Source organism: Girardinichthys multiradiatus, chromosome 9, assembly GCF_021462225.1.
Source record: "Girardinichthys multiradiatus isolate DD_20200921_A chromosome 9, DD_fGirMul_XY1, whole genome shotgun sequence".
Classification (NCBI taxonomy): Eukaryota; Metazoa; Chordata; class Actinopteri; order Cyprinodontiformes; family Goodeidae; genus Girardinichthys; species Girardinichthys multiradiatus.
Window position 1 is genome coordinate 44,544,004 of NC_061802.1, and position 13,522 is coordinate 44,557,525.

At 39.8% G+C, this 13,522-nt stretch overlaps 1 protein-coding gene across 2 annotated transcripts in view; it reads right to left on the bottom strand.

Moving 5' to 3' along the window:
* Window positions 1-13,522, bottom strand: part of si:ch211-51h4.2 — a 142,447-nt gene that overhangs the window by 18,302 nt on the left and 110,623 nt on the right. The window lies entirely within an intron of this gene.

Consider the following 13,522-nt stretch of genomic DNA (forward strand, 5'->3'; position numbering starts at 1 on the left):
CATCATACATCAGAGATCTGATTGTTCCATATGTTCCTAACAGAGCACTTTGTTCTCAGACTGCAGGTTTACTGGTGGTTCCTAGAGTCTCTGGAAGTAGAATGGGAGGCAGATCCTTTAGTTATCAGGCTCCTCTCCTGTGGAACCAGCTCCCAATTTTAGTCCATGAGGCAGACACCCTGTCTACTTTTAAGGCTAGGCTTAAAACTTTCTTTCTTAATAAAGCTTATAGTTAGAGTGGCTTAGGTTATCCTGAGCTATCTTCCTTATTTTTTTACCTCTGCCTTCTTCCCTCCCTGTTGGTTGGAGTAAGGGGGAGTCAAGTTTAGCCTAAACCGGCTCAGTTATGGTTGAGATGCAAACACACCCTCCATTTCTGCTACCTGTATGACCCCGTCTCTTTTCCAGTGGTTATGGTCAATCTGACAGAGAGAGGTATCCCAATCGTGGTTTTTAGTATAACAATGGCCATCAGTGGGCTCTAGATGGATAAACTGTCTACTTTTAAGGCTAGGCTTAAAACTTTCCTTTTTAATAAAGCTTATAGTTAGAGTGGCTTAGGTTATCCTGAGCTATCTCTGTAGTTATGCTGCTATAGGCTTAGGCTGCTGGAGGACATAATGACCACTTTCACCCTCTTCCACACCAAACTCAGCCAACCATGTCTTTCAGAACCTTGCTTTGTTCAATCCTGTGCAGTCATGTTGGAACATCAACGGGCCATCCCCAAGTTGTGTCCACAAAATTGGACGCATGAAATTATCTAAAGTGTCTTGGTATGCTGAAGCATTAAGCGTTCCCTTCAAAACATTTTATAATTTTATAATTGGCCTTACTGCACAAGTTCCATGCAGACATTCATTAAGTTCCTTAGAGTGATCCAATCTTTCACAAATGTTTGTAGAAGTAGTGTGGAAGTTGATGGGAATATCTGAACACAAGAATTTGAAGGGCTGAGTAAATACTTTTGGCAACATAATGTAGCTGAGCACTCATGATACTGAGGTCTGCTTTTATATTGAGTTTACATTTTATTCCAGGTCTTTATTAAAGCTCTGACAACATTTTTATTCTCCTTTAGGAGGCCAGCAACTAAGCTTGGCTCCCAGAGTGTTTAGAGAAAGTGAAGAATTGTCCTAAATTATAAATGTGCTACCAACAGAAAAAGAGAACACACAGTGGGTCACTGATAAATCTATGAATCACTGCTTCCATTTAAACTCTAATCATATCCATTTGTCTGTTAGTGCAGAAAACACTGCAGGTTTCAGGTGAAGAACCGAGTCCTTCACTGTAAAAGCACGTGGGAGGAAATGTGTGACGACCTTTAGAGGTTGTGATCAAAGCATGGGTGCACATAATAGGATATTGAAACTAAAGATGCAGAGCAGGTAAAATAAGTCAATGATTTTTTAAATTTCTAATGGGGCCATGGAGACAATATTAGCAACAACAGTCTGCAACAATCCAAGTAATCCACACATTTAAAGAAATTAAAGCAATTTAGTCTACAAGTCAACTAATGGGTAAAAAAATGTTTAATATTGATGTGACAATGCATAGACAGATCAGCTGCCCTATCCAAGGTCTCATCCTACAGGGAGGAGGTCCTGGGGAAGATTCCACCTCATGCTAGTACTGTTTAACTGGCAGCTGCTTAACTTTATGCTTACCTCTTCCATTGAAGCACCAGACAGAGAGGCGATTTATCACATAACAGGTGTCCACTGCTCTAGAGTCCAGTGGCTGTGTGTTTTACAGCACTGCATCTGACACTTTGTATTGCTTGGTGATATAAGGTTAGGATGCAGCTCCTCTGCCATGGGAACAAATGTATATCTTTATTAAATATTCAACAGTAAGAGCCCAATGAGTCAGCTTTATTATCCACCGTTTAGAATGGTTGAAGGAGAGAATGGCGATCCCTTACCCTCCCTGTTTAAATCTTCTCACCAACACCAACAAACAGTGCTGAAAATGATGTGACAGAAAGACAGCATGCAGTCCCACACAGCCACAGAGGTCTGAGGCAACACATATATAATGCCAAGGAGAACAAACACGGCTGTTTCAGGAGGTCTCACTTCACTGATTTCTTCAATAAATTTTCACACAACAGTAACATGTAAATAACTGTATCTTTGTTACTTTGGAACAAATAATGTTCAACTCCGTTTAACTCCTCAGAATTAATAAATGGAAGTTTCAGACTTGATAGTTCTGTGGACAGATAGGAGGTACTGAAGAGAAGACAATTTATATCTATATCTATATATATTTATATGTTTTGCGAATGCCCAGTCTTTTATGCTGACCTCTTCATCCCTGTAATCACTGGAGAAGATCCTACTAATATATCCATCAACACAATAACAGAATAGTCGTAGTACACAGTATAGAGATTTAGATTTTGCCTCTGTCTTGTTGAAGCTACCATTACCATATTCCTTCTTAATATTATGAGGGTTTGACTGCCATTAATGTTCTTCAATGCAACTGAAGACTGAAGAGCACAAATACAGTTGCTTGTAAAAGTATTCATACCCATTGAACTTTTCCACATATTGTCACATTACAACCACAAACATAAATATATTTTATTGCAATTTTATGTGAAAGACCAACACAAAGCGGTATACAATTGTGAAGGGGGAAGGAAAATTATACATGATTTGTAACATTTTTTACAAATTAAAAACTGAAACGTGCGTTATGCAAAAGTATTCAGCCGTTACTCTGAGTGCAACCAATTGCCTTCGGAAGTTGCCTGATGATTGCTAATGACTAAATAGAGTCCACCTGTGAGTAATCTAAGACAGCTGCTCTGTGACGGCCTCAGAGGTTGGTTAAGAGAATACTGGGGAGCAAACAACACCATGAAGTCTAAGGAACAAGTCAGGGATAAGGCTGTGGAGAAGTTTAAAGCAGGCTTAGGCTATAAAAATATTTCCTAAGCTTTGAACGTCTCACAGAGCACTGTTCAATTCATCATACAGGTCCTTCTCAAAATATTAGCATATTGTGATAAAGTTCATTATTTTCCATAATGTCTTGATGAAAATTTAACATTCATATATTTTAGATTCATTGCACACTAACTGAAATATTTCAGGTCTTTTATTGTCTTAATACGGATGATTTTGGCATACATCTCATGAAAACCCAAAATTCCTATCTCACAAAATTAGCATATCATTAAAAGGGTCTCTAAACGAGCTATGAACCTAATCATCTGAATCAACGAGTTAACTCTAAACACCTGCAAAGAGTATGGCCCAACTGTAAAACTGCAAAAGATTCCTGAGGCCTTTAAAACTCCCAGCCTGGTTCATCACTCAAAACCCCAATCATGGGTAAGACTGCCGACCTGACTGCTGTCCAGAAGGCCACTATTGACACCCTCAAGCAAGAGGGTAAGACACAGAAAGAAATTTCTGAACGAATAGGCTGTTCCCAGAGTGCTGTAACAAGGCACCTCAGTGGGAAGTCTGTGGGAAGGAAAAAGTGTGTCAGAAAACGCTGCACAACGAGAAGAGGTGACCGGACCCTGAGGAAGATTGTGGAGAAGGGCCGATTCCAGACCTTGGGGGACCTGCGGAAGCAGTGGACTGAGTCTGGAGTAGAAACATCCAGAGCCACCGTGCACAGGCGTGTGCAGGAAATGGGCTACAGGTGCCGCATTCCCCAGGTCAAGCTACTTTTGAACCAGAAACAGCGGCAGAAGCGCCTGACCTTGGCTACAGAGAAGCAGCACTGGACTGTTGCTCAGTGGTCCAAAGTACTTTTTTCGGATGAAAGCAAATTCTGCATGTCATTCAGAAATCAAGGTGCCAGAGTCTGGAGGAAGACTGGGGAGAAGGAAATGCCAAAATGCCAGAAGTCCAGTGTCAAGTACCCACAGTCAGTGATGGTCTGGGGTGCCGTGTCAGCTGCTGGTGTTGGTCCACTGTGTTTTATCAAGGGCAGGGTCAATGCAGCTAGCTATCAGGAGATTTTGGAGCACTTCATGCTTCCATCTGCTGAAAAGCTTTATGGAGATGAAGATTTCATTTTTCAGCACGACCTGGCACCTGCTCACAGTGCCAAAACCACTGGTAAATGGTTTACTGACCATGGTATCACTGTGCTCAATTGGCCTGCCAACTCTCCTGACCTGAACCCCATAGAGAATCTGTGGGATATTGTGAAGAAAACGTTGAGAGACTCAAGACCCAACACTCTGGATGAGCTAAAGGCCGCTATCGAAGCATCCTGGGCCTCCATAAGACCTCAGCAGTGCCACAGGCTGATTGCCTCCATGCCACGCCGCATTGAAGCAGTCATTTCTGCCAAAGGATTCCCGACCAAGTATTGAGTGCATAACTGTATATGATTATTTGAAGGTTGACATTTTTTGTATTAAAAACACTTTTCTTTTATTGGTCGGATGAAATATGCTAATTTTGTGAGATAGGAATTTTGGGTTTTCATGAGCTGTATGCCAAAATCATCCGTATTAAGACAATAAAAGACCTGAAATATTTCAGTTAGTGTGCAATGAATCTAAAATATATGAATGTTAAATTTTCATCATGACATTATGGAAAATAATGAACTTTATCACAATATGCTAATATTTTGAGAAGGACCTGTACAGAAATTGAGAGAGTATGGCCCAACTGTAAACCTATCAAGACACCTAAACTTACAGGAGGAACATGGAGAGCACTGATCAGAGATGCAGCCAAGAGGCCCATGGTGACACTGGATGAACTGCAGAGATCCACAGCTCAGGTAGGGGAATCTGTCCACAGGACAACTATTAGTCGTGCACTGCACAGCTAATAGTTGGAAGAATAATGGAAGAGAGGCAAGAAAAAAATTCATTGTTTAAAGAAAACCATAAGAAGTCCCGTTGGCAGCTTGCCAGAAGCCATGTTGGGGACACAGCAAACATGTGGAAGAAGGTGCTTCGGTCAGAGGAGACCACAATTGAACTTTTTGGCCAAAATGCAAAACACTATGTGTGGCGGAGAACTAACACTGCACATCACTCTGAACACACCATCCCCAATGTCAAATATGGTGGTGGCAGCATCATGCTCTGGGGGAGCTTCTCTTCAGCAGGGGCAGGGAAGGTGGTCAGTTTCTATAGGATGATGGATGGAGCCAAATATAGGGCAATGTTGGAAGAAAACTTGTCGGCGTCTGCAAGACTTAAGACTGGGGCGGAGGTTCACCTTCCAGGAGGACAACGACCCTAAACATAAAGCCTGGGCTACAATGGAATGGTTTAAAACAAAACATTCATGTGTTAGAATGGCCCGGTCAAAGTCCAGACCTAAACCCAATCGAGAATATGTGACAAGATCTAAAAAACTGCTGTTCACAAATGCTCTTCTTCTAATCTGACTGAGCTTAAGCTATTTTGCAAAGACGAATGGGCAAAAATTTCATTTACTAGATCTGCAAAGCAGGTAGAGAGAGACATATCCTAAAAGACTTGCAGCTGTAATTGCAGCAAATGGTGGTTCTAAAAGGTGGGAGCAAAAGTATTGGTTTGGGGGGCTGAATGTTTTGCACAATATCCTTTTCAGTCTTTTATTTGTAAAACAAAAAGAAATCATGTATAATTTGCATTCCAATTCACAACTGTATACCACTTTGTGTTGGTCTTTCACATAAAATTCCAGTAAAATATATTTATCTTTGTGGTTGTAATGTGACAATATGTGGAAATGTGGGTATGAATACTCTTACAAGTCACTGTACATTGAACAGAAGCTAAAATAATGCTGTGGATTATTTTACAAATAGCAAGTTCAGGTCACCAGAAGAAAGCCATCGCTGTTCCAAAGAACAGAGACAAAACACAAATCCTCTGGAACAAAGTTATCGGATGTGATAAAACCAAAATTTTACTTTAGGCTAAAACCATAAATGCTACCTTTGCAGAAAACTCAACAAGACCTGTAAACCCAAAGCACACAATCATTCTGTGAACCAAGGAGGTGGATTCTTGATTTTCTGGGGATGTGTGAGCCACAAAGACTTGAAGTTGAAGTGTCTTTGACTAAAGCAGGAAGAAAAGAAAGTTCTGCAGCTGTAGCCTCAGTCTCCTGACCTCAATATAAATGAGCCACTTTGGAGAGATCTCACACAAGCAGCTCATGCAACACAATCCAACAATATACAGGAACCAGAGGTGTTCTGCCAAGAAGCTTTACTATCTAAGAAAATATTATATGATAATACAAGGCTTCACCCACCACGGACCATGAGGGAACAGTTTTTGGATAAAAATAATGGAGTAGGAGATGAATAGAGGGACTGGGGACTGACCAGCTTTAATGTGAATGCTGCTCTGGCCTGACAAAGAAAGACCTGAGCCAAAACTGAAGTTCCTGATTTACTTGTGTGCTTGTATGTTTCTACCTTTCATAGTTGGATATGGATCATGACCAAAAGAAGTCAGGTGCAAGTGGCTGAAATGAGCTTCCTCACTATGGTGAGCAGACTCAGCCTTAGAGGCCCGAGATGGGGTGTTACTCATCCAGGGAGAGTAAAGATGTTGGTCCTCAACAAAGGCACCTCCCTTTGGAGGTTTCTGTACACATCCACATGGGAGGAGACATCTCCCTCCAGCATATTCTGGGTCTGCTCCCAAAACACGCTGATACCTGTGCGACCTGGTCTGGAATAAGACAACGACAATAGATGATGGGTGGTGTTGGACAAGTCAACATATTTGAATTGGACATTACCTGGAATAAGAAAACATGTGTCTATGTGGCACAATTTTGGACTTGATTTCATTTTGTTATAATGACAATGCTCAATGTTTCACTGCAACTTGTTTTTTATTCAGTGACAATAACTAATAAGACAATACATAACTCATCTTTAGATCAGTTAAATTAACCATCTCTATAAAACAGTCTAAAGATCAAATGTCCATTCACCCATTAAGTCTTTTTGCCGAGTTAAAAGCTGTTTTTAGAGTTAAGACCTAATTACTTTGTTGGTGCTCTGCTCTCCACATCACTGCAACGTTGCCTCTCTTAAATCTGAAGCTCATTTCCTTCAACTCCCCATTCCTCCTTCTGAACTGGTAGAACATTTAGCTTGCAATCCTCAAACAAAAAGGCAATGCTCTCAAATAGTGTAGTTAAAGGTTCCAGCTTATTATGATGAATTAGTTTTAGCTGAGCAGACCCAGTACACTGCCAGCTGTACATTTGTCCTCAGGTTATTCAGAAAGTGGTTCCTTAAAATTACAATTGATTAACACAATGTTTTGAGAATTAATTGGTTATGCTAGAATAACAAGATCAGGAATTAATGAAGTTTGATATCAAATAATTATCATTTCATACTGGTCTGATCTCCTGTAAATGGCTACTTACTCAATACACTATAAAACCAGGCTAATTAACTGTTGCAGTATTAGTAACACATTATCAGTGTGCACTACTACTCCTGCATTAGGAAACATTTGATATGAAACCTAATGGATGCCTTGTTGGAATCATGCCATGCAGATTGCATCCCTGTCCAGTTGTTTTCTCTGCATTCTTCCCTTCCTGTCTAATTGCTACAGCAGATGTTAGGCAGCTTTCAAACTCAGAGCTGTTACACAGTTCGCTGAACTGGGAGGATGAGGGAAATAAAACTACTTAAGGGTCAAGTAAAAGCAAACACAGTGGGCAATATTTGTGATGTTTTAAATCACCAAAGCCAACTGAGCCTGCAGGTATCTGAGGTTTGTCATTGGCAGAGCAACATAAGTTTGGCTAAGAAACACAAGTGGTTCTCCAAGTGCAAACAATGTTGTTTACACTTAAAATGTTAGATGGGATACCTTGTACCAGCACCGAATGCAATTAGACAGAAAGCTCAGCTTTCAAAATATAAAAAAAATTATCTACCAAGTCTTGCCAAAGTAGACTTTGTCGCTTAAGATTCTGAGATACCATGAAAGCTCTGCAGTCGTCATTACCTATTACATTACGTATGTCATTAAGGTAATTTAAATAAATCTAATGGATGTGTGGGCGCTAATTGGCAACAAAGAAACAGGAAAGAGTGAGCACTCTTGCTTTCCCCAAAGATCCTGTATGTAAAAAAGTAGGTATGTTTTATGAAGTAAACAGGTAAAGATACATTTTTCTTACATGATCTCTCAGTTTGAAACATTTTATACCCCATGATTATGAAACAATTGGTTACCAGGCTTCAGGGAAGGAGTAGCCTAAAGCTCAAGGATGAGGGCATAACATAGTTAATGCAACGACAGTGACCAATAGCTGTAGCAGTAAGTCAACAGCCAGAGCACTAAGGTGACCGCTAATGTAGTGTATGTGCATAAAGTTTAGCAGGTAAGAAAGTGCATTCTCTTTTTGTGTGACCTCTGTCAACACAAAGTGTGTGCTGATGTCAACAAATCATGTCATTAGGTAAGTCAAAAAGCACTCAAAGGTCTCAAAGGTTCCTCCTGTATAGTTTCTCACAATAATTACCTGCAGCAGCGACTCACTTTTCTCAATGATAGTCCAAATGAAGGAGAGAGTGTTCAACTGCAGCTGAGTCTGATCAGTATTTTAGCTTTCCTGTATAGTATGGATGTGTATAGACTGTAGGTGGAAATGACTTCTCATTGCAAAATCACTAAAATAGCTGTAAGAAAACAAAATGTAGACAGACGAACAGAGTGTGAGTGACATGACTGACAGTGTGCTGTAAATAAAGTACGAACAGTTACACTACTGTTGGGCAGTTAATCCCTCAGTAGTAAATCATTACGTGAGCCTCACAGCATAGTTGACTAAGTTATATGACTTAGTCAACTATGCTGTGAGGCTCACGATAAGCTAGTTAAGTGTAGAACAATGATACACTAACACTGCATATCTGACTAATATCATTATCATGGTGTAACAGTTGCTGGGAGAGATGGGAGTGCTGAAACCCGCCTGTGTGCATTAAACTTACAATGTTGGTCAGAACTAAAGCAGAAATTATGACCTGTGTCTAAATAATGGAAGAATTTCCGTTTTGTTAAGTACAGTTTTTGTAACAAGACGTTACTCACCACAGTAGTGAATTAAAGGCAGACTGGGCTCGGTACAGATAGCTGTTAAATCCCTGGGTGGGGTGATGGTTTGTTAGGTCTCCAAGCTACTGCATGTCTACCGACGTCCTCCTCCTCACTGGATAAATTACCCTGTAAATCTTCATCATCTGAACTCAAACTGAAGCGAAAGACGTTGCTATGTCTGCTTGAGTATACGTTATGTTTTGCCGCAATGGTTAAGTTCACTCTTCTGTATGTAATGTCATCACTATCGCAACCATTAGCTGTAATTCTGGCTGCTTTGTGCTCACTTTTTCTTTTACAATTTTTGCATATTACTTGATTTTGGACAATGAATTTAACATGAGCAACAAGCCTGGAATCAATTGAAAAAAAATATTTACAACAGATGCTTTGACTTATGAAAGACTACAAATACTCATCTATGTAAATGATTACATCCACATACCATTAATGACTGAATTCTTGTTCATTTCTGTTGCTCATTCCTTCAGTTCCACGTCCTATTCAAATATTTCTTTTGACATTACAAAGAGTCTTTCCTTTATACCTGTAATAATTAACACCCACTAGACATACACACTTTGCACCATCTATTCTAATTTGATTATGGTCACCTTCACATCTTCATTCCTGACCTTCTCTGATGTCAAAAGCACTTTAATCAAGTTTGCTCTGCTAAATGTTAGGTCCCTCTATGGCAAGACTTATGTTAATGATTTGATTTTCCCCCATAGTTTAGACCCCCTTTATCTGATACCCGGGGCAAAAGAAAATTAGTCTATCTTCCAGTGTGTGCTGAAATTTGAGAAATTTTCCCTTCCCCAGGCTGAGTGGCAGAAGTGCTCACTTTTACTGTGGATTATAAAAAGCACCTCAAACACTCTCTTGGCTGTAGAGTTAGAAGCTTTGAGGCAGCACAGACATTTTCTGTCTTCCAAATTCAGAAATGAAAATAAAGTATATAGGTTTGAATGCATTTCCAAGAAAACTGTTTTTCAATTCTGTAGGAGTATGTATATTTTTGGTGAATCTTTCAGTTTGTACAACAGGTGAAAAGCCCAGCTTAATGCAGCTGAATGAGAAGCTACACTATATTGTATTGGTCCCCTAGCCATTACACACAAATGAACTTTAATGACATTCTATTCTTAAAACAACAGCTTTAATGTGGTGTTGACCCACCCATTCCTGTAAGAGAACCCATGTGAGCTCAGACATTGATGTTGGACAAGAGGGCAGCCTCTGCTCTGTCATTTCAAAGGTGCTCTCACAGGTTGAGGTCAGGACTCCAGTGCAAACCAGACAAGTTGCTCTACACCAAACTCACTCATCCATGTCTTTATGGACCTTGCTTTGTACAATGGAACATAGTTATGTTGGGACTGAAATGGGCCATCTTCAAACCACTCCTACCGTCAAGAAATATCTGAAATATTCCAAAATGTCTTTCTGTGCTACACCACCAAGAGTTCCTTTTATAAGAAGAAAGGTGCCGAGCACAACCCTAAATAACCAAAAACTCAGTCCTCCTTCCACCAAACTTTACATTTAGCAAAATCCAATGTGAAAACAAGAAACTGTTTTCTTGGCAACTACCTAACTCAGACTCGTCCATTGGATCACCACCCTGAAAATTTGTCACCCTAGGGAACTGTGCTCTAAAGTCCAGTGACTGTGTAAATTCACTTCTCTAGAATGACTCTTTACATATCACTTAGTTATGTAAGGTTTGGATCTAGCTGCTTAGCCATAGAAACTCATTCCATGAACTTCTCTATACACTGTTCTTGAGCTCATCTAAAAACCACACGAAGTTTGAAGGCCAGTAGCTTTTGGCTCTGCAGACAGTTGGTGACATCTAAAGACTGTCTATGTCACCGTGCTTCCATGGTAAACTAACTGTTTAGTACCAAGTGCATGTTCAGTACCAAAGAAATATCATGCTAAATATTTTCACTTTAAAAACCCCAAAATGGTCCAAATGAATTAGAAAGCTCTAAATTAATATAATAATCATGTCAACTAAATGGAACTTTTGTAAACAGTTTAAAATAGCTCATGTGAGGAACACATTAGCATTTCCAACTCTCTACCAATAACCTTCACCCATCCAAAGGTCCTAATAATAAAACCGTAACATATCTGTATATAAACTGCTGCTTCTGATGCAAGCTACAAGGCTGCAGGATTCCCCGAGATCTCTTTCAACTTTGTTAATATTACTCCTACCACATCTAAACAGTGTTAAAAGCCCATAACTGCTTCAAGAGGCTCAACAGATGAGGTGAAACAAGGTTAAAAGAAAGGGATTTGCGCAAGTATAAACAACCATGTGCTCTGAACGGATGCTTTTTCTCCTGTTATTGATTTACAGAAATCCACAAGAGGGCAGTGTAGCTTAACTAAAAGTCTGCCAGGAAAATGTACCTTTCATTGAAGGTGTCTTAAGCCGTGTGGGTCACAGTTGCAGTGCTATGTTTTCTTACATGAACAATGAACAGTGATGGGAAAAAATAACAGAAATTTTTTTTTATGTCAAGCAATCAGAAAAGACAGTTTTTCTGCAAATCAGTGTAATAATAGAGCCCTTAATGGAAAAGGAAGACCTGAGCGAAGAAACCATTACAATCCAAATATGCTTTGAAATAATTACACATTCTCTACAAGAGCTGTTAATTACACACATTCACACAATTTTCTGCTGATGTATCATCACTGTCACTCTTGGCTATCAGCGAAAAAGAATCACCCAGAGTCGGAAACACAAATGGAAACCTGATGCTGCCTTTTTGGAATCTCAGAATGGGTGTTGACAATAAAATGACATAAAAAGAGCATTGTGCTCCTTTTATGGATTTAGGGAGATTTGTTAGGAATAGCTGCCTGTATAGGCTATGGCTCTGCACCACTGTACCACACTGTCTCTTAGTCCCACAAAACAATTTTCAACTCAAGATGAAAAGAGGAGTGGACCTTACGGTGGACGAATTAACTGTCAGCCTCAATTTACATGCCTATGCCATCAAGAAATTATATGAGAGGAGCTGTTTGGAATCAGAAAGTTGGGAGTCCAGCAACAGCAAACACCCTTTGAAGCAGCCATGTGGCACTGGACCCTGGAGAACAACTCCTCTGCCTTAGGTAAAAACTGCTCAACCAGTCTTTCTGAGGTCCATAATAAATTGGGAGTCTTATTTCAGAACCTTCTTTTAAAAGAATAACACATATATCTGTGAAACATAATTTAAATTACAAAACTTGAAATACAGTGGCTTGCAAACTAAAAATCTATGGTTTGGTTTTGTATTTGTATTCAACCCCTTTTACACTGATACACCTAAGTAAAACCTGGCACACCAATTGTATTTCAGAACTCACCTTCTTAGTAAACAGTTCACCAAGGGGATTTCATCTCGGTATGTAGCTGTTGTGTGAGGGCCTTGGAGGTTTGTTAAAAGAGAGTAGTGGATAGGTTTAAAGCAGGGTTAGGTTATAAGAAATATCTTAAGGCTTTAAATATCTCCATCGTCTGAAAATAGAAAGAGTATTGCAAACAACTACAAACCTATCAATACATGGCTGTTCATCTAAAACTGACAGGGCCGGAGGCAGTAAAGGAGAGGATTAAGGAGAGGGCCAATGTAACTCTAGAGGACATGAAGAGATTCACACAAACCATGGCAGGAGATAGAGCAAATTTGTGGAAGAGGTTGGTTAGATGAGACCAAAACTGAACTTTTTGGCTCACATTCAAAATGATATGTGTGGTGGAAAACTAACTCTGCACTACACACACCATCCCCAAGGTAAACCATGTTGATGACAACATCATGCTGTCGGACTGCTTTGTTTCAGCAGGGACATGAAAGCCGGTCAGACTTGATGGAAAGGTTGAATGAGCTAAATACAGGACGATCCTGTTAGAGCAGACTCTAGACTGCGATGGAAGTTCACCTTCCAGCAGAACGACCATAAACATACAACCACAGCTACAATGGAATGGTTTAGATTAAAGCATATTCATGGCCCAGTCAAAGTCCAACTGAAAACCTTTTGCAAGACTTGAAAGACTTGATGTTCACAGGTCCAACCTGACGTAGACAAACCTATTTTGAAAGAAGGAATGGACAAAAATTTCAGTCTTTAGATGTTTTGTAATTTCATCAAAAGGTGGTTCTACAAAGTATTGTATCAGCGAGATTGAATACAAATGCACACTTAACGTTTCTAATTTTTATTTGTAAAAATTCCAAAAAGAAGAATCCTTTTTGCCCATGTCACAATTATGTACTATTTTGGATTGGTGAAAAATACATTGAGGAGTATGGATACTGCATTCCCAGTTCAGCATACCCAATCAGTCCAAAGCGCGCTTGGTATGAGGGACTGCTGCAAAGTCAACGACACAATGCAAGCGACTTTCCACTGTCGCTACATACTCATCCA